Source organism: Amblyraja radiata, chromosome 3, assembly GCF_010909765.2.
Source record: "Amblyraja radiata isolate CabotCenter1 chromosome 3, sAmbRad1.1.pri, whole genome shotgun sequence".
Classification (NCBI taxonomy): Eukaryota; Metazoa; Chordata; class Chondrichthyes; order Rajiformes; family Rajidae; genus Amblyraja; species Amblyraja radiata.
In genome coordinates this window covers 41,557,665-41,582,410 of record NC_045958.1, presented here as the reverse complement: position 1 = coordinate 41,582,410, position 24,746 = coordinate 41,557,665, and the positions used below count along the sequence as shown (strand labels likewise).

General features: G+C 43.6%; 2 long non-coding RNA genes across 5 annotated transcripts in view; one reads left to right on the top strand and one right to left on the bottom strand.

Moving 5' to 3' along the window:
• The window catches only part of LOC116970953, a 110,056-nt gene that overhangs the window by 63,824 nt on the left and 21,486 nt on the right, over positions 1-24,746 (top strand). For 3 of the 4 annotated variants that reach the window (XR_004411366.1, XR_004411367.1, XR_004411365.1), the window contains one exon: positions 19,615-19,658. The exons of the other annotated variant lie outside the window; for it this stretch is intronic. This is a non-coding gene — a long non-coding RNA (uncharacterized LOC116970953). Of the gene's footprint in view, positions 1-19,614; positions 19,659-24,746 lie in introns of those variants that run through there. 4 annotated transcript variants of the gene reach the window in all.
• Positions 5,905-24,746, bottom strand: part of LOC116970955 — a 39,832-nt gene continuing 20,990 nt past the window's right edge. The window contains exon 3 of the long non-coding RNA XR_004411368.1: positions 5,905-5,994. This is a non-coding gene — a long non-coding RNA (uncharacterized LOC116970955). The remainder of the gene's footprint in view (positions 5,995-24,746) is intronic.

Here is a 24,746-nt window from a genome sequence, read left to right as displayed (position 1 = left end):
TAATTGGTTTTGTAAGAATTGTAAATTGTCACTAGTGTGTAGGATAGTGCTGGTGTACAGGGATTGATGGTCAGCGCAGACCTGGTGGGCCAAAACGCCTGTTTCCACACTGTATCTCTAAACTAAACTAAACTATACTAAGACGCATCTAATCTGCAGATTTAGAAGAATTAGAATTAGAATTAGAATTAGAATTACCTTTATTGTCATTCAGACCTTACGGTCTGAACAAAATTTCGTGCCTGCAGTCATACATACAATAATACAATAATAAACAACAATAAACACAAATTAACATCCACCACAGTGAGTCCTCCAAGCACCTCCTCACTGTGGTGGAGGCAAAAATCTTAGGGCTGCAGTCTCTTCCCTCCTCTTCTCCCTCTGCGCTGAGGCGATACCCCACCGGGCGATGGTCCCGCGGCTCACCGAACCCCGCAAACGGGCCGGCTCAAACACCGCGGCCCGAGGTGGTCGAAGCTGCCGCCCTCCAGTCCAGCGGACGCAGCCACTGGCCCGCGGCTGAACCCTGGACTCAGGTCACCGCCGCCAGAACGCCGTCCGAGCCACCGGAGCACCGTTCCAACCCCGAGCCGGATCGCCCTCACGTGAGTGCCGTTCCTCCCTCGAGCTGGGCTGCCCTCACAGGAGCGCCGTTCCTCCCTCGAGCTGGGCCGCTCCGACGGGAGCGCCGTTCCTCCCTCGAGCTGGGCCGCCCTCACGGGAGTGCCGTTCCTCCCTCGAGCTGGGCCGCCCTCATGGGAGTGCCGTTCCTCCCTCGAGCTGGGCCGCTCCGACGGGAGCGCCGTTTCTCCCTCGAGCTGGGCCGCTCCGACGGGAGCGCCGTACCTCCCTCGAGCTGGGCCGCTCCGACGGGAGCGCCACAGCCCCTCATGGGAGAGTCTCAGCCCCGCGCCAGGCCACCCTCACGGGAGCGTCACAGCCCCTCACGGGAACGCCGTTCCAGCCCCGAGCCAGGCCGCCCTCACGGGAGTGAGCCCAGGGCAAGTCCTGACTGGCTCTGCCTCCGGAGTCTCGAGGTCGCCAGCTCCGCCATTAGGCCTCAGCGCAGATGGAGGCAGAGAAGGGGGATACGACAAAAAAGTCGCATTCCCCGAAGGGAGAGACAGCCCTTTATCTTATACGCTTTATAAGTTTAAAATTTAAGTAATTCCCAGTGAGCAGCTGGAAATTTAGACTGGAAAGCAGTAGTTGAGACTGAGCTGTGGAAATGTTCTAAAATGAATGATAAAAGATCCCCAGGCAGACAAAGGACCACCAACTTTTAATGGCAGCACATAAAAAGCCTGATCAGTGCGATCATTATTTCACAAAAGCCATATCTCCTAATTCTGCTGCCACTTTATATTTCTGGCTTTTCATTAAGAAGTATTTAAACATTAAATTGAATAAGTTGAAGATGAATGCAGGGAAGAGGCAGAATGGCGGTTATTTCTTCCTTGCATTTAAACACACAAAACATATTTGTGGTTCATTTCTCTTCCCCTCTACTTCTTAGCCTCACAGTCATCTTTGGTGCTAGAAATCGGGCTGGCACAGCAGCCCAGAAATAGAGTTGCTGCCTGACAGTGCCAGAGACCCAGGTTCAATACTGACTATGGATGCTGTCTGTATTGATTTTGTACATTCTCCCTGTGACCACGTGAGTTTTCTCCAAGTGCTCTGGTTTCCTCCCACACTCCAAAGACGAACAGGTTTCTAGGTTAATTTGCTTGGTAAAAATTGTAAATTGTCCCTAGTGTGAATGATAGTGCTAGTGTACTGGGTGATTGCTGATCAGCATGGACTCAGTGGGCCGATGGGCCTGTTTCCACACTGTATCTCTAAACTAAACTAAACTAAACTAAATTACTCGAGCTTTGGATGGAAATTGAGGCACAAGGGATGGAAGTTTTTCTGCAACTGTTCAAATTGAAATACAGAAACCAGAAAAGGCCATTTGACCCCGCGTGTTATTCTATGAGATTATCTAGGAACTTTACCTCAACTACATTTTACACTGACCCCTTGAAATATATTGAGTGACCGAGTCTTTACAGCCTCTTGAGTATGGAATTCCAAAGATTCACCATCTTCCGCGTGAAGACATTTCTCCTCATCATACAGCATGGCTGATCCCTTATTTTGAGCCAATGATCCTTTGTTCATGACACGCCAGCTAGGAAAAACATTATCCTACCCTGTCTACCCTGCCATGTCTTGTAACAATTTAATACCTAAAGGTCATAAAGTGTTGGAGTAACTCATTGGGTCAGGCAGCATCTCTGGAGAACGTGGAGAGGTGATGTTTCAGGTCAGGATCCTTCTTCAAACTGACTGTAGGGGGGAGGTGGGAAGAAAGTTGGGAGAGAGGAGAGGCAGAATTAAGTGAGACAGGTAATACATGGTCACAGGTGGAGACGGGTGGTTGAAAAGCAGATGATTGGTACAAACGCCAGAGATTGAAGCGTTGCAAATTGTGAATCCAGAGGAAGGAATGTACAAGGTGGGAGAGGGGGAGGGCAGAAATAGGTGTGAGTACAGGTGGGGCACAGCGGGGTGGGGAGAGAAAGGGGAGGTGTGTGGGGGTATGTTGTACCCTTCAATCAGATTACCCCATGTTCGGGGCCTGATCAAATATATCCGAGAACATTGCGGGAAACTAGAGAAGAAATTGCGGGAGCCCTGGTTGAAATTTACGAGTCGTCCTTAAATACAGGAGAGGTGCCGGAAGACTGGAGGGTGGAAAATGTTGTGCCACTTTTCAAGAAGGGCTGCAGGGAAAATACGAAAATGCTGGGAACTATAGGCTGGTGAGTTTAACATCTGTAGTTGTAAAGTTACAAGTGAGTATTCTGAGGGATAGGTTATATAGGCATTTGGATGGGCAAAGGCTGATTATGGATAGTCAACAGACAATAGGTGCAGGAGTAGGCCATTTGGCCCTTCGAGCCTGCACCGCCATTCCATGTGATCATGGCTGATCATCCACAATCAGTACCCTGTACCTGCCTTCTCCCCATATCTCATGACTCCGCTAAAGTCAACATGGTTTTGTACGTGGGAGGTCGTGTCTCACAAATCAGATTTTTTGAAGACGTGGCCAAAAAGGCCGATGGCAGAGCTGTAGATGTTGTGTACATGGATTTCAGTAAGGCATTCGACAAGGTTACGCATGGTAGGCTGCTCTGGGAGGTTAGATCGCATGCGATTCAAGGAGAGATAGCTGAATGGATAGCAAATTGGCTCCATGGAAGGAAGCAGAGGGTGATGATGGAAGGTTACTTTTTGAACTGGAGGCCTGTGACTAGTGGTGTGCCTCAGGGTTCAGTGCTGGGCCCATTACTGTTTGTCATCTACATCAATGATTTGGATGAGAACATACAGGGCAAGATTAGCTAGTTTGCTGATGATACAAAAGTGAGTGATTTTGCAGATAGTGAAGATGATTGTGAAAGATTGCAGCAGGATCTGGATTGATTGACCAGGTGGACGGAGGAATGGTTGATGGAATTTAATACAGAGAAGTGTGAGGTGTTGCATTTTGGTACGCGTCGATCAAGGGCAGGACCTACACAGTGTATGGTAGGCCTCTGGGTAGTGTTGTAGCGTAGAGGGATCTAGGAACGCAGGTGCAGGGTTACTTGAAGGTTGAGTCGCAGGTAGATAAGGTGGCCAAAAAGGCTTTTGGCACTTTGGCCTTCATCAGTCAGAGTATTGAGTATAGAAGCTGGGAGGTCATGTTGCAGTTTTGTAAGACATTGGTGACACCCCATTTAAAATATTGTGTTCAGTTCTGGGCACCATGTTATAGGAAAGATATTGTCAAGCTTGAAAGGAGGTGTACAAAATCATGAGAGGAATAGATCAGGTGGATGCACAGAGTCTCTTGCCCAAAGTAGGGGGATCGAGGACCAGAGGACATAGGTTCAAGGTGAACAGGAAAAGATTTAATAGGAATCCGAGGGGTAACATTTACACACAAAGGGTGGTGGGTGTATGGAACAAACTGCCAGAGGGGGTAGTTGAGTTTGCGATGATCCTATCGTTTAAGAAACAGTTAGACAGGTACATGGATAGGACAGGTTTGGAATGATATGGAGCAAGCGCAGGCAAGAGGGACTAGTGTGGTTGGGACATTGATGTCAGTGTGGGCAAGTTGGGCTGAAGGGCCTGTTTCCAAACTGTATCACATTATGACTATGACTCTCTGACTCTATGTTCTTAAAAACTCAAAGGAATGTACGTCCAACCTGCAGGGTAAACGCCACCATCCCAGTAATGAAACAAGTGAGCATTCATTCCATCCCTTCTTTAGTCTTAGAGAGAGTCATACAGTCTTACAGTGTGGAAACAGGCCCCTTTGCCCAACTTGCCCACACTGGCCAACATGTCCCATCTGCACTAGTCCCACCTGTCCAAGTTTGGTTTACATCCCTCTAAACCTGCCCTATCCATATATATACATTTCTAAATGTTTCTTAAACGTTGCGATAGTACCTGCCTCAACTACCTCCTCTGGCAGCTCATTCCATACACCCACTACCCTTTGCATGAAGAAGTTACCCCTCAGGTAACTTTTTCATATCAAAGTGGATGACTTGGCACTATCAAAACATTGAGCGGCATAGATCCAGCCACTGGTTCCATTTTGATCTCCAGGGCTGTCTGTGTGGAGTTTGCGCACTCTCCCTGTGGCTTGGCAGTGGGGTTCCCCTGGGTGCTCCAGTTTCCTCGCACAGCCCAAATATTTGTAGATGGTCTCTGTAAATTGTCCCGATTGTGTGGGAGAGTGGTAGAATCTTGGGAAAATTAATGTGATTGGTGGGGAATAAAATGGGGTTAGCATAGGATTAGGATTAGTATCAATTGCTGTTTGATGGTCAGCATGAACCTGTTGGGCTGAAGGGCCTGTTTCCGTGCTGCATGACGAATATATTCCATTTGTTATGTCCTTGTCCATCCACCTCCCTGAAGCCTCACTGCAACCTCCTTACAGTCTACACTGATATCCAATGCTGTATCAGCAAACCTGGATATTTTACATTTGGTAACCAAAATTACATTTATTACATAAATTCCATTTAATCAAAATGATAGTTTGTCAACAGCTGAAGTTCCAGCATTGAACTCTGTGGCACCCCATTAGTCACAGCCTCCCAACCTAAAAATGACCTGCATATTCCTACTTTCCGGTTTTTGTTCATTATCCTCAATTCACGCCAATTACCGGCAATCCCAAGCACTGTAATTTTATTTAATAACCTCATGTAGCACCTTCTCAAGGGACCTCTATAACTCCAAATATTCCAATTCGCTGGTCCGCCCTTATCTACTCTGCCAGTTACAACCCCAAAACAAATTGTTCAAATGTGACTATGCTTTTGGTAGAAAATGAAAACTTGGTCGCTCTTGGTGCAGGTTTAATGTTTAGCATATGTCTGTATACGTTTTAGGTGAAAGTCTTCAGGAACACATTTTACTTCGTTTTTAAATAGAAAAAAAAATCCTTCAGCAAATAGATCCTTTCTCAGTTTTCATCTCTGCTAGTTCCTGCCCATTGCAGCACTATCCCCGAATGCACATTAACCCTGAAAGGGATTCAGAACTGTGTTTGAAGACAATGATTTCATCAGCCAGGTAAACAGCCCACTGACATGCTATGGGTAGATTCACAAACAACATGTTGCTACTTGAGATTAAAGGATGACTTGCTTATTAAAATAAAAATTTAGCCTGGGTCATACCTTTGAGAGAAGTGGCTTAATAAAGAACCACACCCGTAAGAAGCTTTAAAAAAAATACTGACTGCTAAAGTTCAACTTATAATTTTTCTTCCTGTGAATAATTGCGTGGCCTCACTTGGCAACCATCCACAATGACATGATTGAAACTGTGTGGAGAATCCCAGGCGCAGACCTGCATCTCATCAATCTTTTCCAGAGAGTGGTGTACGAGCAAGACTTTGGCTGGGCCTGTGTCTCGCAGCAAAAACTTTAGTGAGTAATACTGTTATAAATAGCATGCAGTTCATAACAGCAGAGTAACAAAGACCTATTGTGCTCATACATTCGTGTAAAAACAAAGTTTGGAATGTATTAGTATGATCTTCTTTCCTCTTCCCTCCCCCTCTGCATTTTGAATACTGTGTGGCAGCATAATAAAATCGAACTGTTGCTGGTGTTTGCACAGCCAGCCGAATAGGCCCCTTAAATGGCAACAGATTGGCTTCGGATTGAATGCCCACTGACTGTTAGATGAAATTTTATGACCTGCTACCACCAGGGACAATCCTTAAATAAGCAAAGTTTACTAAATTGCTTGGGAGAAAGTTAGAACATTTATCAAGTACAATGCCACTTTTCAAGATTAATTTATTCACAGGTCAAAATTAGACATCTACAGATGGCCAGATGCTGTTCCCCTGATTCTGCAGCATTTCTGCAGCATTTACCTTTTGGGTAACTGTTAGTGTTTTATAAACGTAACACAAACAAGCTTTAAAACATGAGAAGTGAACAATCATTTAGATATGCTTGATTAAATTAGCTTTGGAATTTGTTTTTTTAAAAGATCCATAATAAAAGGAGCTGTAATTGTGAGAAGCTTTGTGATATAAGTGGGTGCCATTGATTTTAATCATCTTTTGACTCTACAATCGAGCAAGTAGATCATTTGTGTAAGGAAACGTGTCTATTTTATTGCTGTATGTGTCCCAGTTCCTCTGTAAAATTTGCTTTGTTCCACAAAACATGCTTTAATTAAAGAGGAAATAGGTTAGTTTAAATGCCATCTGTTCAATTTGGGACTGAATCAGAACGTTAAATTAAGTGAAGTTGACACAATTGCATTAATTTAAACCAAATTCCTAAATTTGACAATGAATAGAGTTTGTCAATCCACATCCTTTGAAATGTCATTTTGATCTATTTAATATATATCATTTGGTCAGTATTTCCCCCCCCAAGTCAAATGAAGCTTGTTACTTTTATTGTGAAAGATAGACCATAGAAATAGACAATAGGTGCAGGAGTAGGCCATTTGGCCCTTCGAGCCAGCACCGCCATTCAATGTGATCATGGCTGATCATCCCCAATCAGTACCCCGTTCCTGCCTTCTCCCCATATCCCCTGATTCCGCTATTTTTAAGAGCCTTATCTAGCTCTCTCTTGAAAGCATCCAGAGAACCTGCCTCCACTGCCCTCTGAGGCAGAGAATTCCACAGACTCACCACTCTCTGTGAGAAAAAGTGTTTCCTCTTCTCCATTCTAAATGGCTTACTCCTTATTCTTAAATGTCAGTAGTTGTGTATGGAACTTCCAAATGATAGTCCCTGCTTTGGGGAGAAACATAATGCTATCTTTAATTTAATATTGGTATTGGAGGAAGTGCAAAGAAATGTAAAAATAGGAAGTCCAAGCAAATCTTGGGATAGACACAAAATGGTCAGCGGGACAGGCAACATCTCTGGATAGAAGGAATGGGTGATGTTTCGAGTAAAGACCCTTCTTCAGATTGAGAGTCAGGGGAGAGGGAGAATCAGAGAGGGGGAGCAGTGAGAAGAAAAGTTGCAGCACTCTCGTTGGAGAGAGGAGGAGAACTTCTTCAAAGTAGGCATACCTTGAGGAGATTTTGCAGTGGAGCTGTCAAAATGTGTAATAAGGAACTCATCGCTTTGTATTGATATAACTGAGTTTCAGGTGCTGGAAATGTCCATTATAGGCTGGATATAGCAAACTTTCCAGGTCACAGGATATGCTGTAAATTGCATGTAAATGCCAGAATTCCAGTGAAGGCACATAGAAAGAAACAACAATGTGGTGGTGAGATGGGTGCAATGGAAAGAGGGAAGTGGGGGAATGGAAGGTCAAGGTGGAAGATCATTGCCATCCAATTAGAGGAGATTAATTTAACTGGCATCATGATCGGCATAGATATTGGGTGCTGAAGGTCCTGTTCCTACGTTGTACTGCTGTACAGTTATATCTTCCATGTTCTAAGGGATTCTCATAATCACCTGAACGGAAATGTAGAGTCATGCCAGAGATCCTCTTAATAACCTCCAAATCAGTTGCATGCATCCCCCGTTGAGAAGATACATAGGTTCCTCCAATTATTACTGACCATAATGAGCCTTGCTTCTAACTACACCAATGCTGATTCCATACTGAATGCCATCTCTGGTGTGGATGGCCAACTACTGAAAACACTCTGGTGCCTCAAGGGGATATGACTAACTGCCAGATGTGATCCTGGCAAAATTAAAGAATGGCCACAGGTTTTCAGGCCAACATTCAATTGAGAAGAGCTGCCTCTATTCAAGCAAGCTAATTCCTGGGATGTCAGGACTTTCATATGAAGAAAGACTGGATAGACTCGGCTTATACTCGCTAGAATTTAGGAGATTGAGGGGGGATCTTATAGAAACTTACAAAATTCTTAAGGGGTTGGACAGGCTAGATGCAGGAAGATTGTTCCCGATGTTGGGGAAGTATAGGACAAGGGGTCACAGCTTAAGGATAAGAGGGAAATCCCATAAGACCAAGATGAGAAAAACATTTTTCACACAGAGAGTGGTGAATCTCTGGAACTCTCTGCCACAGAGGGTAGTTGAGGCCAGTTCATTGGCTATATTTAAGAGGGAGTTAGATGTGGCCCTTGTGGCTAAAGGGATCAGGGGGTATGCAGAGGGAGTACAGAGAAGGTTCACCAGACTGATTCCTGGGATGTCAGGACTTTCATATGAAGAAAGACTGGATAGACTCGGTTTGTACTCGCTAGAATTTAGAAGATTGAGGGGGGATCTTATAGAAACTTACAAACTTCTTAAGGGGTTGGACAGGCTAGATGCAGGAAGATTGTTCCCCATGTTGGGGAAGTCCAGAACAAGGGGTCACAGTTTAAGGATAAGGGGAAAATCTTTTAGAACCGAGATGAGGAAAACAGCCCTTGTGGCTAAAGGGATCAGGGGGTATGGAGAGAAGGCAGGTACAGGATACTGAGTTGGATGATCAGCCATGATCATATTCAATGGTGGTGCAGGCTTGAAGGGCCGAATGGCCTACTCCTGCACCTATTTTCTATGTTTCTATGTTTCTATGTGAGAAGGCAGGTACGGGATACTGAGTTGGATGATCAGCCATGATCATATTGAATGGCGGTGCAGGCTCGAAGGGCCGAATGGCCTACTCCTGCACCTATTTTCTATGTATCTATCTAAGCTGAATATGCCAGCTTGTACATCACCCATCCTGTTTGTCTTTCTCAGGACCATTGCCAATTTGGACAACTGCACTGTCAGCTTTCTTGGCCCACCAAGTCCTGACTTAGGCCCAGACTATAGTAGGAAACGCTCTTCAAATGGTGGGGCGAAATGGATTTTTTGTGTTTTTTTGAAGCTTTACTTTACAGCAATATGAACTGAGAACTATCTCCTGTGAAATTAAACAAGTTTGAAAATTGCTGATATTACCAAAGAGATTGAAGATCTTTAATTTTATCTGGATGTGCTACTTCTGCAGCAGACTGGAGAAATGGTTTCTATAAAAAGAAAAGAGACCAAACTGAGGAGTTGCTGTCCGCTTTGATGTAATGATTGAATACCAACCATCTGCTCGGGATTCTGCTTATAGTTAAGTATATTTGGTGAGTAAGTTAAGTAAGCAACCAGGCAATACTGGTTCAATCCCTACTACCCAGGAAAGCTGCTTGCATTCATGGCAAGAATGGATGTTTGTAACTGATTTCAACACAGAGGATCAGGAACAGAAAAATGGTTTAGGGAAGGCTACTGACCCAATTACATTCCCTTTATTAGTACATTAATTAATTGTTGTACTTGATGAACCTTGCACTTTTGATGTCTGCAGTGTTTCCAGTCAACCTGCACACTTTTATGTGTAAGAAGGAACTGCAGATGCTGGTTTAAACTGAAGATAGGCACAAAAAGCTGGAGTAACTCAGCAGGACAGGCAGCACCTGTGGAGAGAAGGGTCGAGACCTTTCTTCAGACTGAAAGTCTGGTTAGGGATAAGGGAAACAAGAGATATAGATGGTGGTATGGAGAGATAAATAGAATGGAATAGAATAGAATATGTTTATTGTCATTGCACAAAACTGAGCAACGAAATTCCATAAAGAACAATGAATGAAAGATATGCAAAAAAGTAACCATGATAAAGGAAACAGGTCATTGTAAGCTTCGTAGGCTGAAAATGAGAAGTTAGTGCGACTTGGGTGGGGGTGCGATAGAGCGAGAGGGAATGCCGGGGCTACCTGAAGTGAGAGAAATCAATATTCATACCACTGGGCTACAAGCTGCCCAAGCGAAATATGAGATGCTGTTCCTCCAATTTGCATTTAGCCCCACTCTGACAATGGAGGAGACCTAGGACAGAAAGATCTGTGTAGGAATGGGAAGGAGAATTAAAGGGTCCAGCAAACAGGAGATCAGGTTGTTTCACGCGGGCTGAGCGAAGGTGTTCCACGAAACAATCGCCCAGTCGGTGTTTGGTCTTGCCGATGTATAAGATTCCACATCTTGAACAACGGATACAGTAGATAAGGTTGAAAGAGGTGCAAGTGAACCTCTGCCTATCCTGAAAGGACTGTCGGGTTCCCTAGACAGAGTAGAGGGAGGAGGTATAGCGACTGGTGTTGCATCTTCTGTGGTTGCAGAGGAAGGTAGGGGAATGAGGACATCTCGGATGTTCTAGTATGGAACACCTCATCTTGGGCGCAGATGCAGCATAGACGAGGAATTGGGAGTAGGGGATAGAGTCTTTGCAGGAAGCAGGGTGGGAAGAAGTGTAGTTGAGATAGTTGTGGGAGTCAGTGGGTTTGTAATAGACGTCAGTCAATAGTCTATTTCTTGTGATGGAGACTGAGATCCAGAAAGGGGAGGGAGGTGTCGGAGATGGTCCAAGTGAATTTGAGTGCATGATGAAAATTGGTGAAGTTGAGGAAGTCCATGAGTTCTGCATGGGTGCAGGAGGTAGCACCGATGCAGTCATCAATGTAACAGAGATAGAGTTTGGGGATAGGGCCAGGGTACGCCTGGAACAGGGATTGTTCAACGTACCCTACAAGGAGGCAGGCATAGCTGGGGCCCATGCGGGTGTGCATAGCTATGCCTTGGACTTTGAGGAAGTAGGAGGAGTCAAAGGAGAAGTGTGAGGACCAGCTCAGCTAGTTGGAGTAGAGTGTTAATAGAGGGAAATTGGGTGGTTCTGCGGTTCAGGGAGAAACTGAGGGCTTTAAGGCTTTCCTGGTGGGGGATGGAGGTGTAGAGTGACTGAACGTCCATAGTAAAGACAAGGGAGTGGAGGCTCAGAAAGCAGAAGTCATTAAAGAGACAAAGGGCATGTGAGGTGTCTTGGATATAGGTCGGGCGAGATTGGACTGGGGGGGATAGGATGGAGTCGAGGTGCATGGAAATCATTTCTGTGGGACAGGAGCAGGCAGACACAATGGGTCTGCCAGGGCAGTGTGTTTGTGGATTTTGGGGAGAAGGTAAAAACGGGCTGTGCGGGGCAGGGACACAATAAGGTTGGAGGCTGTGGAAGGCTGACAGCCAGAAATGATGAAATCAGTAATGGTGTTTGAGATTAAGGCCTGGTGCTCAGATGAGTCCAAGAATAAGTAAGTGGAGGTGTCTGGCCTCAGCCTGGTAGAGGTCAGCGCGCCAGAGTACCACGGCACCTCCCTTGTCGGCGGGTTTGATTATAATGTCAGGGTTGCTGCAGAGTGGGCGGAGGGCTGTACATTCAGAGGGGGTGAGGTTGGAGTATGTAAGGGGAGTGGAAAAGTTGAGACGGTTGATGTCAAGCCGGCAGTGAGAAAGAAAGAGGTCTAGAGAGGGTAGAAGGCCGTTCTGGGAGTCCAAGAAGAGGGGGAGTGTGGACGGGAGAAAGGGTCATCACTGGGTGGTGAGGACTTCTTTTTTTAAAAAAAATTTTAAATATATTTTTATTAGAAGTAGACATATTATAAAGTATAGTTACATATTACAGTAAAAAGACTTTTCATATACATCAGTCATACATTATTAAAATTTTCAATTATCAATTACTTCTGCTTCTAGTGTTTTTATAGAAAGAGAGAGAAAGAGAGGGTAGAAAGTTACAAATTAAAAAAAACAGAAAAACAGAGGAGGTGGAATGGGTTACCTGTAATACGTCAATGGAGATAGGTTCGTAGATTATAAAGTATAGCTTTTCATCTGATCCTGAGTTCAAGTTTCAGTTGGGTCCTCGTGCTGTGCCAATCTATCCCTTCAGATAGTTAATGAATGGAGCCCAGATTTTATCGAAAATATCTTGTTTGTCCATTAAGACAAGTCTAATTCTTTCTAAGTATAGGGTCTCCGACATTTCCTTAATCCACATATTAATTGTGGGGGTTGTAGGGCCTTTCCAAAATTTTAATATTAATTTTTTCCCGATTATTATACTGTAGTCGAGGAAATTTCTTTGGTTTGTTGTGAGTGTTAAACTTTGTTCTGATATTCCAAGTATTATTAATTTTGTGTTTGGGTCCAGTTTTGTATTAATAACTTCTGAAATTATTTCAAAAATATCAGTCCAGAAATGTTTAAGTTTTATACAGTTTGCAAACGTATGTGTTAAATTAGCCTCTAGATGTAGACATTTATCACAAATAGGAGAGATTTGTGGGAAGATTTTATTTAGTTTTATTTTAGAGTAGTGTAGTCTATGTAAGACCTTGAATTGTATTAAAGTATGTCTGGCATTTAATGAACATTGATGTATTTGTTGTAAACTTTCGTCCCACATATCTTTCGTTATAGGGTGACCTATTTCATTTTCCCATTTGTATCTATATGGTTCGGTCGGTGGTACCTCGTTGTTTAGTAGGGTGTTATAAATATAAGCTATTAGTTTTTCAGTATTAGGATGCTTGTTCAAACATTCATCAAGAATTTCTGATTCCCTACTCCTGTAGACTTGTGTATTAGATTTAACATAATCTCTAATTTGTAGATATCTGAAGAAATTATTTGAGTGCAGTCCATAATTCTGTTGTAACTCTTGAAATGAAAGAAAAGTGCCTTTCCCATAAAGATGTCCAATATTTTTGATTCCATAATTTTTCCATTGTGTGAAACCTTTGTCCATAAAGGATGATTTGAATGAAGGATTATTTACAATGGGAAGACTTAGTGGTATATTATTCAATTTTAAATCTTTTTTTATTTGTTTCCAAATTCGTATTCCACTATGTATTATGGGGTTTTCTTTATAGGTTTTTTTGTGCAGTTTTGTGGGGGCAAATATGATCGGACCTATATCAAAAGGTAGACAGTCTTCCTTTTCCATCATTAACCAACCTGGTTGTCGATCCATTTCTTCCAGCCAGAAATTCATGTTTTTAATATGGACTGCCCAAAAATAAAATAAGAAATTTGGCAAAGCCAAACCTCCATTTATCTTTGACTTACATAAATGTTTTTTACTTATTCTATGATTCTTATAATCCCAGACAAAACTTGTAACAATGGAGTCGACTTTTTTGAAAAAAGTTTTTGGAATATATATCGGAATTAATTGAAGTAGGTACAGCAGTTGCGGTAAAAAAAATCATTTTTATAGCATTAATTCTCCCAAGCATAGAAATGGGGGGTGTTTTCCAGTATTGAATATTCTTATGTAGTTTATTCAGTAAGGGTGGGAAATTTAGTTTAAATAAAGAGGTATATGTGTATGGGTGGTGAGGACTTCTTCTAGCAATGTTACAAAATTTTGAGATTTTAAAAATCAAGTCTGCAATTTATCCCATCAGATAAAGCATAAAAAGAAGTTTAATTTGACACCTAATTCACTTTCATATCTCAGGTATTTAAAAATTTATGGCCATTTTCATACTCGGAAATTAGCATCTTGTTCCCTATTGATTTTCTATGGACATAACAAAAAAGCTGTGATCGTGGACAGTCAAAAGCACATAACTTTCTTAAAAATTAAGAGAACTGAATGAAATTTTCAGTTATCATAGATTGAAGCATTCTGAAACAAATATAAAATAATCTTACTTGGATGACCTGAAATTAAAGCATATAATTAGTTAGTTACCCAATTGTAGCTAATTTCAAACTTCAATTACTAGATCTAAACATCTATCCATTTCTTAATAAATGATTAACATTTTTAAATAGCCTAAGTGTCCAAATAATATTCACAAATAATTCACAATAAAACATGATTTTTAAATCTCATTTACATTAATTTATAGGCCAAATAGAAGGAATTTAGTGTTCAATTGCTGTAAATTAAAGTCCATTTAAATCAGCTTTCTAGTGGGATCCTGTGAACGCGCTGGTTTAGAATGTTCACATTGCGGTAGATTTGTGCCCTCAAATGCCCAGAAAAATACTGCGGGATATAATGGGGCCCAAATTAGCTACTCGCAACATTAAACTTTGTATAAAGGGATCTTAAGAAGCCCTTTTTAACGTAAAAATAAACAGCCTGCCTTCCGTTTTCCCCTGTATGAGATCTGACCCGTTGCCGGCGGTCGCGGGTTTAGAGGTTAATTTTTAACCTACTATAACAAGTAAAGAAAGCCCTTAAAACTAAAAATAGCTCCAGCTACGGAATCCTCCAGCGATTTTTCGTTAATAATTAACTAGGCTGAGCAAGCTCGATTTGAACAGCCTAGGGAAAATCGCGTTTTAAACCCGCCCCCCTCTAAACGGCGCCAAAATCGCGCACACGGGCTGGGACAGATTTTCAGCGACGCTTCAGGTAGGCTTTGCAACATACCTACTTCTTCCCATAGAATAAAGCACGGAGGCAGAGGCGATGGAAGAAAAGCTCTACGTCATGGTGAGCTGATAGAACATAGAATATCTATAGTCATAGACCTCCAGCCAAAATAAGACTATTCCACCACCACCCACTGTCTTCCATGGGTAAGCCAGTTCTGATCTTAATCTTCTGGATCAGGGACCTTGTCAAATGCCTTATAGTCCATATAGTTAGCATGAGCATCTTTACCTTCATAAATCACCTTCATTACCTCTTCAAAAACCTCAAGCATGTTGAAAAAGGTAACCTGCTCCCACAAAGACATGCTGACAGTTCCCAATTCTCTTCTAAATGCAACTAAATCCTATCACTAAAAACCCTCTCCAGGATCCCTCCCTGTCACTGTTGTAAGGCTCGCTGGCCTATAATTTCCTGGAATAACCCTATTTTCAATTTTAAACAAAGAAATAACATTGGCTGACAGAGGGAACAACAGACATTTGAATCTTGAACAAAACACTAAGTGCTGGAGTAAAAAAGTGCTGGAAACTGAAACATCACCTATCCTTTCCCTCCACGGATGCTGCCTGATCCCTTGAGTTACTCCAGCACTTTGTGCCTTGAGTAATGCCCCTGTCCCACTTAGGAAACCTGAACGGAAACCTCTGGAGACTTTGCGCCCCACCCAAGGTTTCCGTGTGGTTCCCGGAGGTTGCAGGTGGTTGCCGGTGGTTGTACGTAGTGGAAGCAGGTAGGGAGACTGACAAAAACCTGACACGGAAACCTTGGGTGGGGCGCAAAGCCTCCAGAGGTTTCCGTTCAGGTTTCCTAAGTGGGACAGGGGCATGACATTGGCCACTCTCCAGTCCTCCAGAGGAAATAAAGATCTTGGTCAAGGTCTCAGCGATCTCCACTCTTCCCTCTCTCAGTGACTTGGGGTAGATCCCATGAAACTCTTGATACTCTTCAGCAGACCCAATGCCATCTTCTTCATGATCTCAAAATTCACACATTGGTTCCCCTTGGCGAATACCAATGAAAAGTACTTGTTTAATACCATGCCTACATCCTCTGACTCGAAGTGTAAATGCCCTCCTTTATCAAGATTTCCATTTACAACTCTACTTATCATCCAAGGTTCCCTGACTTTGCCATCCTTGTCTCTGCACCTTATTGGAAATGCCGGTCCTAAAACTCTGATCGTCTGGTCTTTAAACAACTCCCACGCGTCAGATGTGAACTTATCCCAGAACAGCCATTCCCAATTTACTATCTCGATTTCCTGCCAAATAATGTTGTCATGTTTTTGGCCCCAATTCAGTGCTCTCCCCCAAGTCCAGGTTCATCCTTATTCATAGCTATCTTAGCAGTGTTCCCAAAATGCTCTTCCATTGAAACACCAGTCACCTGGCCAAACATGTTTCCCAATACAAGGTCCAGTACAGTTCCTCCCATATTTGGACTATCCACATACTGTTTCAAGAAACCCACTTAGACAAATTCTGCCCTGTCTAAGCCTCTTTCACTAAGGAAGTCTATTCAATATTGGGCAGTTAAAGTCACCCATAATAACAACCTTCTTGCTTTTGCATCTTTCCATAATGTATCTGCATATCTGTTCCTTAATATTGTGCTGGCTTTTGGGAGGCCTATAGTATAATCCCACCAGTGTGGTTACACCTTTCTTATTTTTGAACTCCATCCATTTTGCCTAAGTGGATGATCCCTCCAGTATCTCCTTTCTGAGTGCAGCTATGACATTGCCCCCTGAGTAACAATGGAACTGCTCCACCTCTTTTACCTCCCTCTCTATCACATCAACACATTGAAACCCTAGAACGTTGAGCTGCCAGTCGTATCCCTCGCAACCAAGTCTCCGCGATAGCTGCAACGTCATAAACCCAAACATTGATCCAGGCTCGAAGTTCATCTGCTTTACCATAAATACACCGTGCATTGAAATAAATATTTGCAGCCTTTCAGACTCACCATGTTCATTCAGCTGTCCCTGCAGTCAGTGGATATACACAAAATGCTGGGGTTAGTCAGCTGGAGGTCAGGCAGTATCTCTGAAGAAAAGGAATAAGCGACGTTTCGGGTCGAGACCCTCCATCACACTGCCCGTGCAGCCAGTGGCATGGCTGCTGTCAATTTTATCTATGTCACCAGGAAGGGAGGAGAGGGTGAGACTTTTGTTGTGGTTACACATGCAGCAGCTCCATCCAGTGCCTCACCTAAGTAGCTACTTTCTACACCTAATTACCGTGAGTCAAAGTCATAGCAGATTGTTTAATCATAGGGAGATAATCCTATCATTGGTTAATTATAAGAAGCTTTTAATGTTCAGTTAAGAAATACAGAGAAATGTAGGGATAGGGTGATGTTTTGGGATCACAGTTGAAAATGTATGCAATTGAATATGTGTTATTAGGTTTGTGCCCTCAATGAGCTTCACTGATGAATTTAGCAAAGCTGCCGGGTCAGGGGAGGTAGCTTGAATTTCTTGCAAGTGGTAGAAATCTACCTAAAGTGGATTTAAAAGGAGGCTCCAAGCCATTCTAACATCACATCCATGCAACCTACAGCAAAGACAGAAGGATAAGTATTATGAAATGAATCTGTTCTTGACATGAGCTCTGTACAATTCTTGCAACCGGGCATGTCATTATTTGGGAACTATTTATCCATGTGCAGTTGTATGAGAAAAGAACTGACAAATGTCTGAACATTGTTGGTTTGTGAACTTGAGTAATCACACCGAACCGAGAAGGGAATCTATGCATAATTAAAAAATAAGGCCTGTTAGAGTCTTAGTGTCATACAGCATTGAAACATGCCCTTCGGCCTACCTCCTCCATGTTGACCAAGAGGCCCAATCTAAGCTAGTCCCATTTGCCTGCATTTGGTCCATATCTCTCTAAACCTTTGTAATCCATGTACCTGCTCAAATGTATTTTAAATGTTGTTTGTCCCTACCTCAACTACCTCCTCTGGTATCACATACCATATACTCTATCTTCAGAGTGAAAAAGTTGTCCCTCGGGTTCCTATTACATATTTCTCCTCACCTTATTCCCATGTCCTCTGTTTCTTGATTCCCCTATACTGAGTAAAAGACTCTGTGCATACACCCTATCTATCCCTTCATGATTTTATATACCTCCATAAGATCACCCTTTAGCGTCCTGCACTCCAAGGAATAAAGTTCTAACCTGCCTAATCTCTCCCAATAGCTCATGCCCTCGAATCATGGTAACATCATCGTGAATCATCTCTGCACACCTTCCAACATTGCTTAAGTTCTGGTGATGAAAGGGTTAAGGAAAAGAATAGATTTACTGCAAAATATCACTGTTATGTAGAATAAATAGCCCCAAAAAGAATCTAACTTTAAGTTACAGTCATACTTTAACCTCTCCTGTTTAATGATACTTCCCAAGAGGTCCACTGTGCTGCTTACGACTTAATTGCCGGATCATTAGTGTATGACTAATAAATAGGACTCATGCTGTGATGTGGTTTCTTCAAAAACGATCAAATTTACAGATTACACTGTGTAAATAATATCCTTAACTATGGGATTCTGAACCTTTGATTAGATTGAACAGAAATCCTGTAAAAGCAATCTTCTTGTTCACATGAGCAATGAAAGCAAGTCTTTTAACTGGAGTTCCCTGACCAAAACACCTCCCCTTATGCAGCTGCTTTTATTGAGTAAATGGTGATCAATAGTCAAGAGTGTTTTATTGTCATATGTCCCAGATAGCACAATGAAATTCTTACCTGCTGCAGCACATCAGAACATGCAAACATAGTATGATATGACAAACGAGAGAGTGAAAAGAAAAGCTCAATGTGTATATATACACAAACTCACAACTAATGTATTAGTTCACAATTTAAATACTTTCATTTGTTGAGTATTGAGGAAGAGATCTTGGCAATCACAGTGTTTAGAAGTTGTTAGCAACTAACTGATTGGGTTAGGTGTTAGTGGAAGTCGAACATGCCCAATCTACAGTATGTTTCAGTTTGGGTTCTACTGTAACATGGGTTGTTAGTCATTCCCCTGAGGAGTCTGGTTGCCCATTTTTTTCATAAATACAGAGGTCAACTCCCATTGCTCTTCATCTGCCAGCACTCTTGTGAGAACAGGAATATGTAATTCCATTGTGCTTTTACTAAAACTGTGAATTGTAAACACATGTGCTCATTTAATTTCCCCAAAAGCAGGTCAGGCAAATAGGTGAGAGAATATTCAATTCAGTACGTAAACTATTTTTTTCCACATCTTTCTTCTTGGTAGGCTCTCAAGATTGAGGACGACTGGCTTTCATTCCATGTTCCAAAAGTAGAAAATGTATGCTGAAAACAAGTTCGATGTAACTGACAAAAAGGCAGGAATAGCTGGGGCACATGCGTGTGCCCATGGCTACACCTTTAACGACAACAACAACTTCTCCATAGACCTCACCCTCAATAACTTATCTTTTGACTCCTCTCACTTTCTCCAAGTTAAAGGTGTAGCCATGGGCACTCGTGTGCGACCCCAGCTATGCCTGCCTTTTTAACAGTCCTTGTTTCAGCCCTACACTGGCCCTATCCCCTAACTCGTTCTCCACTACATTGATGACTGCATCGGGGCTGCTTCCTGTGCTAACCCATGCAGGTATGAACGATATGCAAAAAGGTAACAATGATAAAGGATCATTGTTTATCATTGATACTTCTTTGCACATCTTTCATTCATTTTTTCTACGAATATCTCTCTACATCATTGTCTATATCTCTCGTTTCCCTTTCCTGTGACATTCAGTCTGAAGAAGGGTCTCGACCCTTCTCTCCAGAGATGCTGCCTGTCCCGCTGAGTTACTCCAGCATTTTGTGTCTATCTTCGGTTTAAACCAGCTTCTGCAGTTCCACATTTTGTCTTGCTGTATTGGTGGCCGATTAGGAAAAGGGGAGATGCAACGAGACCTGGGTGTCATGGTACACCAGACATTGAAAGTAGGCATGCAGGTGCAGCAGGCATGTGAAGAAAGTGAATGGTATGTTAGCATTCATAGCAAAAGGATTTGAGTATAGGAGCAGGGAGGTTCTACTGCAGTTGTACAGGGTCTTGGTGAGACCACACCTGGAGTATTGCGTACAGTTTTGGTCTCCTAATCTGAGGAAATACATTCTTGCCATAGAGGGAGTACAGAGAAGGTTCACCAGACTGATTCCTGGGATGTCAGGACTTCTCATATGAAGAAAGACTGGATAGACTCGGCTTGTACTCGCTAGAATTTAGAAGATTGAGGGGGGATCTTATAGAAACTTACAAAATTCTTAAGGGATTGGACAGGCTAGATGCAGGAAGATTGTTCCCGATGTTGGGGAAGTCCAGAACAAGGGGTCACAGTTTAAGGATAAGGGGGAAATCTTTTAGGACCGAGATGAGAAAAACATTTTTCACACAGAGAGTGGTGAATCTCTGGAATTCTCTGCCACAGAAGGTAGTTGAGGCCAGTTCATTGGCTACATTTAAGAGGGAGTTAGATGTGGCCCTTGTGGCTAAAGGGATCAGGGGGTATGGAGAGAAGGCAGGTACAGGATACTGAATTGGATGATCAGCCATGATCATATTGAATGGCGGTGCAAGCTCGAAGGGCCGAATGGCCTACTCCTGCACCTATTTTCTATGTTTCTATGTTTCTAACCCTTTTCTCGTCACTTTACCTGTCACTTCTGCTTGATACATAACTTTAAGGATGTGACTGGTAAAACAGATCAGTGGAACGAGAGGATACAATGTATTTGAATTTTCAGAAAGCTTTTAACAAGGTCCAGCACAAAAGGTTAGTCAACAAATGATCTGACATCGATTTTGGACTAATGTGCTGACATGGATTGTGACCTAGCTATTCGGAATGGATAATGGCATATCCATATATTCATAATGGAAAAATGTTAGTTCAATTACATTGTTGCACACGACAGAATAGCTGAGTTATGCCCCTGTCCCCCTGTCCATTCTTTAGGTGACGGCAGGCGACACCACCTGTCACCACATGGTTGCCAGGGTGTCACCTGTATGGTCGTGAGCAGTCACCTCAGTCACCCAAAAAAATCGTAGCATTTTTCTGGTCGCTGCTCGATTTTGAAATGTTCAAACCTTTTTTGGTGACAGCCGGCGACAGTTGGCTTGACGCCAATGAGCTTAACTTGACTTCTCCTGACGTAGGTGTTGTCATGGGTTGTCGCCAGCATGACGTAGGTTGTCGCCAGGTGACGTGGGTTGTCGCCGGTGCTGACCTCGGTGAATTCCATTGGCGACTACCTACGTCAACCTACGTCAACCGGCGACAGGTACCGGCGACTGAATTGTCTTAAGTTGGCTTCAGTTGTCGCCGACAAGGTCGTACCTTGTCGTAGCTTGTCGCAGGTGGACGTAGGTTGCCGTAGGTGTGGTCGAAGGTAGATGTCCTAATGGGTCGCCGGTTGTCGGTAGCTTGCCGTTGCTTGACGTCGACTAATGGTAGGTTGTTGTAAACATTGTCGTAGACATTGTCGTAGGGGGGTTCAGTCGCCGGTTTTTCGGCGACCTGCTTATGACTATGACAGTCGCCGAAAAAACTGCCGAAGTGGGACAGGCCCATTACATTGTAAATTGCTGAGAGACTAGGTCATGCTGACACTCAAAGGGACCTGGGTGTACTTGTTCACAAGTCACTGAAAGCCAAACATCAATAGATTGCTCAATGTTTTTTTCATATTAATGGCATCAAGGATATGGGAATTAGTGCAGGAAGAGGGCAGGTAAAAGGTTGCCCATGATCCTGACAAAAGGCAGAGCAGGCTTGAGGGGCCAAATGCCCTACATCTGCTCCTATGTCTTACCTCTTACATTACTCTTATGGTTCCAGGTGCTTCGTACTAGGTGTTACTTTAATTCATTGATTGCTGTTTGCTTTCAGCACCTTCTTTTGAAAAATCTAGACAGCAAATCTCTCAACCATACTGTTGTCAAATTTGCAGGAATGTTATATAGCCCAAAGAAAGTGGCTTACCCTGGTCCCCGAGGTATGCTTATTGCAGTTTGATTGTCATCAATTACAATTGAGCATGCAGCATTTATTAATCAAAATACCATCATTGTCACTGATGATCCTATGAGAAACAACTCTACCTGAGTTTTAGGTGAATCCTGTGCAAATCTGTCATCCAACTTTAACTCCGCAGAAATTGAAGCTTTTTCATGGTGCAGAGCTGCCTGCTGGCTGAAGGTTAGTTTAGTTTAGTTTGGAGATACAGCACGGAAAGAGGTCCTTCGGCCCAATGAGTCCATGCTGACCTTTAATCTCCTGTTCACACTAATTCTATTTTATCCCACTTTATCATCCACTCCCCACTCTGGACAATCTTTGGGATGTGGGAAGAAACTGGAACACCCGGAGGAAAGCCAAGCAGTCACAGGGAGAACATGCGAACACAGACAGTACACAAGGTCAGGATCAAACCCAGGTCTCTGGGACTATGAGGCAGCAACTCGACCAGCTCCATCACTGCCACCCTTTTCCTTTTTATTTATTTCTATCTTTAAACCCAGATGGACAGGCGGTTTGTCATCAGAATAGGTTCCTGCTCAATTGAAGAGCTGGTATTGTGATGAGAACATAAAGAATGGGCCATTCAGCTCTGCAAGCCTGTTCCTCTATTCACCTAGATCAACTGATCTTTGACATCAACATAACTTTACTGCCCTTTCTCCATATGCATTGATTCATGTAATATGAAGAAATGTATTGGTCTCAGTTTGGAAAGCAATTGATGATTGAGTCACCTCAGTCCTCCGGAAGTGGAGAATTCCAGTGAAGTACTACTCTGATTGAATAAAGTTTCTTTGAGTCTTAAATGGCCAATCACCACCATTGCTGGGGACTTCAATAAGGCAAACCTAAAGAAATCACTCCCTAACTTCCACCAACATGTCTCCTGCTGCACCAGAGGACCAAACACCCTTGACCACACCACCATCAAGAATGCCTATCGCTCTATCCCTCGCCCTCACTTCCGTAAATCCGACCATACAGCGGTGCAATTGAAGAGCGCACCCCCAGAGGTGAGGACAGTACAGAGCTGGTCGGGGGGGGGGGGGGGGGGGGGGGGGGGCAGAGGAACAACTACAGGACTGTTTGGAGTCTGTAGACTGGGCAATATTCAAGGACACGGCAACGGACTTGAACAAATACGCCACAGTCGTTACAGACTTCATTAAGAAATGTGTGGAGGACTGCATCCCCACCAAAACCTTCCGAATGTTTTCCCAATCAGAAACCTTGGATTAACTTTGAGATCTTCTGAAGACCAGACACCGGGCATTCATGTCTGATGATACAGTGGTCTACAAGAAGTCCAGATACGACCTTGGTAAGGCCATCAAAAAGGCCAAAAGGGACTTCTGCTCCAAGCTGGAGGATGAGACAGATGTTCGGCAGCTGTGGCGGGGCCTGAATGCAATCACCTCCTACAAGGCAAAATCAGGAGGCAGCTCGAATGTCGGCAAAACATCACTCCCTGACGAGCTCAATGCGTTTTACGCACGCTTTGATAGGGAGAACACCGATGTGCCTTCCCGAGCCCCCATTCGCTGTGATAGTATTTCAGTCTCAGTCACAGAGGCCGACGTCAGGAAATCCTTCAGAGGGGCAAACCCTCGAAAAGCACCTGGTCCTGATGGTATACCTGGTCGTGTTCTAAAAACCTGTGCGAACCAACTGGCTGGAGTTTTTACGGACATTTTCAACCTCTCACTTCTGAGGTCTGAGGTTCCCACCTGCTTTAAAAGGGCATCAATTATACCAGTGCCCAAGAAGAGTAAGGTGACGTGCCTCAATGACTATCGACCAGTGGCACTAACACCTGTGGTGATGAAGTGCTTTGAGAGGTTGATCATGGAGCAAATCAACTCCTACCTCGACAAAAAAGTGGACCCACTGCAGTTCGCTTACCGCCACAACAGATCAACGGTGGATGCGATCTCGCTGGCCCTCCACTCCCCTCTGGACCACTTGGACAACAAAAACTCATATGTCAGGCTGTTATTCATTGATTACAGCTCGGCATTTAATACAATCATCCCTTCCAAGCTGGTTACCAAACTCGCAGAACTGGGTCTCTGTGCATCCCTCTGCAATTGGATCCTCGACTTCCTCATTCACAGACCACAGTCTGTTCGTATTGGTGGAAATGTGTCAGACTCGATAACAATCAGCACGGGAGCACCTCAAGGCTGCGTGCTCAGCCCCCTGCTGTACTCACTCTATACTCATGACTGCGTAGCTGGTCATTAGTGCGAACTCCATCATCAAGTTCGCTGATGACACCACTGTTGTGGGACGTATCACTGATGGGAATGAGTCAGAGTATAGAAGAGAGATCGAGCAACTGTCCATATGGTGCCAGCACAATAACCTGGCCCTCAACACCAGCAAAACCAAGGAACTGATTGTGGACTTTGGAAGGAGTAGGATGGGGACCCACAGTCCCGTTTATATCAATGGGTCGATGGTTGAAAGAGTCAAGAGCTTCAAATTCCTGGGCGTGCACATATCTGAAGATCTTTCCTAGTCCGAGAACATTGATGCAATTATCAAGAAAGCACATCAGCGCCTCTACTTCCTGAGAAGATTACGCAGAGTCGGTTTGTCAAGGAGGACTCTCTCTAACTTCTACAGGTGCACAGTAGAGAGCATGCTGACCAGTTGCATCATGGCTTGGTTCGGCAACTTGAGCGCCCTGGAGAGGAAAAGACTACAAAAAGTAGTAAACACTGCCAAGTCCATCATTGGCTCTGACCTCCCTTCCATCGAGGGGATTTATCGCAGTCGCTGCCTCAAAAAGGCTGGCAGTGTCATCAAAGACCCACACCATCCTGGCCACACACTCATCTCCCTGCTACCTTCAGGTAGAAGGTACAGGAGCGTGAAGACTGCAACG